The following is a 6,452-nucleotide window of genomic DNA, read 5'->3' as shown; positions in this document are numbered from 1 at the left end:
GGTGCAAAGCCACTTGCGGTTTCTGTCTGACACCCTTTTTGTTTTCTTTTTTGTTTTTTTGTTTTTCCTTTTTTGAGCATACCGGAGCCACTGAAAAAAGCTTTGTAAAAATAAGTAATTTGTAAGGGCATTATTTTCGTGATATTATTTTCCCTGTTTTTGCAGAGGTGTCTTACTATATAAGACATAATTAAACATCACGACTGAAGGTGGAGACAACTTTGAAACTTTTGCATTGTGTCCTTTTCTCGCATTTAGTAATATCTTGAGAAAAATTTCAGCCAGGAGTGCTTATGTATTTTAAAGACTTCAGGGTGTCACCTCTTTCTGTGTTTGATATTTCAAAGTTCGCATATCGGGAACAGATGATTAGTCTTTGGTGTTTCACAAAGTGTAATGCCACTATCAGTGATATACTGTTGAACATTGCTTTGAACAACTTAATTCTGTGAAAACGAAGTCCCTCCAGTGAAATGCTACTTTGGACCGGAATTCCCTAAATTGGTTAGGATCCTGAATAGTTAACATATTACAATGTTTATTTCAATGTCAACAGAAAGAAGATCGTCGAATGTTGGTGAAACATGTAGTATTTAACTAATGGGTTCTGTTTAAATTGAAATAAACATACAATTAGATATCGGGAGAAACTTTCTAAACTGTGATGACTTGAAATAAACAAAATAAACTTTTAAAACAGTTCATTGAAGTTTTCAAAAAGTTTTTATGCTGATTTTGTTAAACTCTGAATTATTGTTTGTTTTTCGAGGATAAAAGAAGGCGAAAGGGTTAGGGCGAAAAAAACTATGGTTTTGAAGTTAATTGTTATGCATGCGACCATATTACCTCCTCCTCCTTCCCTCCCCTCTTTATCCACCTCCTCCTCCTCCTTCTCCTAATATGAGCAGTAAACGTTGAATCACTTGAATCTTGTACTCGTTGTGGAAGACGTCCCCCCCCCCCAGTCGTATCCAGTTCTCGTTCTTTGATCGAAGTGGAAAGTAAATTAGATCAGCAAGTAGCATGTGTTCCAACAAGTTCATAAATCAGGTTTGGTTTTGGTATCATAGTCCCTCATGGGTTGACTCCACTGGCGTCGAAAGTAACAACATGTACCTCGGGGTAGCTATCATGCAAGATAGATGATGTAGAAGCTGATTGTTGCTGGTCTTACAGCCTTGTCTGTCTCCATCGGAGGTGGACAACAAAACGATTCAATTACCCGGCAAGTTCTCCAAAAAGATCCTACTGAAACACTTTATTTGTTCCTCTATTTCTCTTTCTTTTGCTCTGTCTTATATAAAGACACACAGGCGCTCAAAAAATACACACATGCACACAACACACATGCGCACATGCTCGTTGATATGTGCATAGAGAATAGACAGAAAAACAAGCATACTTTACACAGTGACCAGTAAATCTTTCTGTCAGTCCAAGAGTCAGGCAATCAATGTGTTTTATTCCCAATGTGTCTGCATCTATTTTGCGATATCGCATTTTTAAAAGTCATAAGGTCTGAGCCAACAGACCAGCTAACAAAGCTGTTGACGGATACATTCAAAAGACATTCAAAGTGACGAGGGCAGAGGAACAACAACAACGATAAATGCTGACCTTTAGAGCCTTATACAACAGTCTGTCTGAAAGGAGAAGCTGCTCCGCTCGGCTGACTAGATGAAGCAAAACAAGTTGGACATCATCACAAAGGACTGCTGAATGCGAGCACAGAATACAAATCGTACAGATGATAGTGAAATCATTCATGAAGGGCGTAGCATGTTCATCTGTTTGGAAGGATGCAAGATTTAATCTCGTATGTCATTTCTCCTTTTCCGTCTTTCGTGCATCATTTGCTAAATATTTCAGATTTCAGCGTTTGATAATCGCATCATCCTTCGGGAGGCAGAAACGCTTCCGGCAGTACATGTACCCTCGTTTGACAGGTGGTGTCGAGAATGACCCTTATCCTGCTACTTGACGTCAGAGTTGACGAGGCTAAAAGGTCAATAGGAGATGATGAGGGTGTCGTTGCACACAGGAAAAACAAAGATATAAGGTGTGATGTGGGTGGATTTGTGAGGGTGTGTTTATGTGGGTGTGTGGGTGAGAGAGAGAGTGTGGGTTTGAAAGAAACATGGGGGACGACACTTGATCAACAATAACCGGAAGCATGTCAACAGACAATTCACGTGGGTGTCTTCTTCACGTCCTCTTCCTTGCGAGCGCCCTCTGGCGTTAAAGCATTGATGAATAAGACTACTCTGAGTGAACTAAGACAACACTTGTTAAGGACTGTTAATCTTAAAATTATGAGGGTGGCTTGCCTCTTTCGTTTACTGCATCGAGAAGGTCGTTTAAATATTTCGATATCTAGCCTTAGACCTTAACCTGTGGTTCACCCTGTGTCTCTTGCTGCCCTGCCTGCTACCCGCCTACAGGATCTTTGTTTTTCCACCGGACATACTTTACCCACTTTTGGACACAGTGTCGCAGTGGTTTCACCTGGGATGAGCACTGAGTACTACTCATTAGTCTTCCGAGCTGAGCCGTAGATGTACGGCGGCACCCACTACTACAGGGGTGGGGAACGTCCGTATACCGCCCGCGAAATCATTTGATCCGACCTGCCAAGGGAATTGCAGATTTCAATAAATTTGTAAGTTACTTCATGGCAACATAAATGTATATTAAACAAATAATCAGAGCGTAGACTTTGAGGGACAAGCAAGTAAGCTCCATTGAAAGGCAGCCAGGACATGAACCAGCTCAGAGGACACAGTGCCAGGCAGGCTGGGATTGGACACCTTGCAAAGTGTCAATACACTGGGGCGAAAGTAAAGCTTGACCTAACAGAAACCACTAATTTTGTATGGCCAGCGAATGATGCTGTAAAATATCAAAACGGCCCTTGGAGAAAAAACGGTTCCCGACTCCGGCACTAAAGTATGGGACAGCAGTCGGAAAGATGCCTTCACGGGGGAGGCAGGTGGCGGTCATGTCCAGCAGAACTGCAATAACCGTGAATATCAACTGAAGTTGGCGGCATTGTATTTGTGTGTGATTCTCTCTCTCTCTCCTTCCCTCTGTGTGTGTGGTAGTGGACTTTGATGTACAGCGGCTTGCGGCATCAAACGGGGTAGTGTCGCACCGCTAAGGTTTCTGTCGAGGGAGGGACTGTATCTGCTTTCTTCTTCTGTTCCAGTCTCTTCTTTGATCTTTCGCATTTATTTTTGTCTGATTTCTCCATGTCTTCTTCCTCTTCAGTGCTTGCCTTCTCTTTCAACCCCCGTAACAAAACAGAGCGAACACAAATAAATGCAGTTAGTACCGTTGACCTTCTGTTTATTCCTGTATTAGTCAAGAACTTGTAAGGTTTGTAGGGTGGACCATGAACGTTCGTTGTACTGTCTCGTCACACCCTCTTGTTTCTGTGCTTCCAAGGAAGAAGGATTATGAACTGACCTAGAGACTTCATTAGTGAGACAAGGCATGTCGAGGATGGTGTTCACTCAAGCGTGACAGCTTTTTGTACATGTTAAGCAGGTGTGTGAGAATGTGTGCTTGTGTGTGTATGTGTGTGTGTAAGTAGAATATTGCGTCTACATACTGTAGTGTATGTTTGTTGTTCACCCACTCTATGAATGTTTTTATGCAGTTTACACCTTTTTTTCCCCTTGCTTTATTCTCTCACTATTTTCAAATGTCTCTTCTTACAGAATTAAAACAAAGTTTTGTTTGGACAAAGTTTCTTTTTATTATTCCTAAAATAGTAACAGTCTAACTAACGGATTTCGATAATTTATACGCCTTTCAAAATGTTTCCAATGCACCAGTTACATCTAACGACAAGGATGACCTTAATTTGTTTAGAATGAATGGAAAATATTCAATAAAATTTACCCAAAACCTGATTGCAGAATAACTCACAAAATATAAAATAAAAGTTGTGTGGCCGCTTTTTTAAAAAAAAAACTCTTGTTTGTGACGAGAATCTTTTTTTTCCCTTCCAGATGAAAAGGTTGAGCCAAGAAACTTGACCCATTGGTTTTCGCACAGTCAATTCTTTTGCGTTGTTTCCAATCATCAGACCAAAATGTCTTTTGTTGCTCACATTGCGACGACAACGACAACGACTAAGACAAGCGATACGCGAATCTCGTGTGACTGTTTCGGACTCTTCTAGGACCTGTGGCCTCTGGAGGTGTGGGCTGTGACAGCTGTGTGACAGCTGTGTGACAGCTGGACTTGCTGCTGGCAAGACCGTCAGTCGTGGCAGCTTCTCTTCTCGGCCTCGTTACGTTTTGCTCACTTTGGTCGTCGTGACATTAACCTTTGACCTTATAAACAATGATTGCAGTGTGTCTTTTCACCAAAGCTTCTTGCAACATCTAAAGTGAAAATAAATGCGTAAAGCTGTGGTAAACAACCAGTAAACAACCAGTAACAGGATATTTCACTGGCTTTGTGCATTAAAAAGAGATTTGTAACCACTGTTGACCGTGGTCTCTCAAGCGTGCACTCAGTAGCAGAAATATCAACAATTATTTTTAGCGGTGTTTGTGTTGTGATTCTTATTCTGAACAAAAGCAGAAAAGTATACTATCTTTTCGGAAAACTCTGTACAGAACAAATATTACATAAAAGTAAGAAAAGCATGCGATGACCTAACACTATGGATATAAGAAAACCTATGAATTTATAACACATATAATATAATTACAAGTAAAGGCATAAAAACATGTTCTAATATGCTATGGAAATCACACAGTTTCTTAGAGAAAAAAGTCCAAAGAGACAGTTAATGATTCATTCCTCGCATATTTTTTGTAAAATATCAGTAACCCGGCAAATAAAAACTATTTAGCTGTTTGCAATTGTATATGCTGCCTAAATATAAATATAATTCTTGTTAATAGCAGTAAATAACAAAAATTCCCAGAACAGTGATGTTATTAGCACTCTTGGTAAGCACACTTTGCTAGCTGGTTGTAAGATTACTAATTTCATAATCATACTTCGTATCTGATCCTCTGTGTCAGTTTGAGACATTATCAGTCACATCTGAAAAGCACAAAACAGTTTAGTCGAGAGGATGTGGTCTATAGTCACAGGCTCACTACACCAGCCATTCTGCCAGCTCCTAGTCACCCTGCACTGGTCCAAGAACTCTGGGAATACAAGTGTTTGGACACAACAAAGAACACCTGTGAACCACCTATCAAATGTGTTCTGTTTGAAACATGACCAGTGGTCTGAGCAAACAGACCAGCAGCCCACGTGTGCTCTTGAAGAACATGCTCGATGGAATACAAAAACACAGCTCTCAGAAAGTTTCCCCAGAAAAAGTCTTAATGTATTTTAAACTGAACACGTGTTTGAATGTCAAACAATGTACACGACTATAATATCTACTTTTTAACATTGCACAGAGCTAAAGGAGACATTGCACAAGGAATCTAAAGCCCAAGATCAGGTCCGTTACTCTTTGTAGACAGGACAGGTCTCTGGTCTCGATGTCCTGTTCCCTGAAGATGATCAGCCTGGCAAACGTCTGGTCCTTACACAAGCGTTACCGGACTGCTGTCCAGAAGATTTGGCAGATTCTGACCGGAGGAGTCGATAGGGTCCGTGCACTTCCAGTAGCACCTCTCCGTGTCCACAACGCTGCACTGGTGAGTGGCACAGACTTGACAGAAGAGCTCCAGCTCCGCTTTCTCGCATTTTTGCGTCATGTTCGTCCCTGTGGTCGTCGATTCAGGTGGCGGAAATAGCGGCGGAAGTTGTCCAGAAGCCACCAGTGACCCTGACCCCGACACTAACCCCAGAGACATGGCCGACGTCTGGCTGAACGTGGTCAATGTCTGCAGGAACATTAACAGCAGCGACAGCGACAATGTGCACGTCGTCATCGTGGCCATCATCGTTGTGAACGCGGTCTTGCAGCAGGTGACAGAGTTCCACTGGATGTGGTGTCTCCGAGAACACTTGACTGATGCGGAGAGTTTTTGTCGAGGGCAGCTTGTAAACTCAACAACTGCAGGAACCGTCGAAGCACTAAAATTATTTTTGTAAACAAAATATTTTGAAGTTTTTTCCCTTGTGACTGAGAACTCAGCATATGCACAGAGCTTGATAGCAAAGACAGCTCTTCAGAGTTCTAAATGGACGTTGCGCTGTGCTCGTGTACGTTACTGCTTTCTCCCGTCCTTCCTTCAACAGTCACCATGAGGATCAAGAAGGTCTTCACCGAATTTCTCAAACGTGGACGACAGGGTGTGAAAATGCCGACAAAGGTGATAGAGTGATCGGTCTTGATCTGACGTTGTGGCTCTGTCGACCTCACCTGCAGCTTTTATACACAAGGCTGTTCCTCCTGTCCTGCCACCCCTTCCCTTCCTCTCTCGTCTTTGTCAGCGGGAACTACACATGTATGGTGACCCACTTGAGTC

The sequence above is a fragment of the Pomacea canaliculata genome, linkage group LG10 (assembly GCF_003073045.1).
Source record: "Pomacea canaliculata isolate SZHN2017 linkage group LG10, ASM307304v1, whole genome shotgun sequence".
Taxonomy (NCBI): Eukaryota; Metazoa; Mollusca; class Gastropoda; order Architaenioglossa; family Ampullariidae; genus Pomacea; species Pomacea canaliculata.
This window is presented reverse-complemented; position numbering follows the sequence as displayed.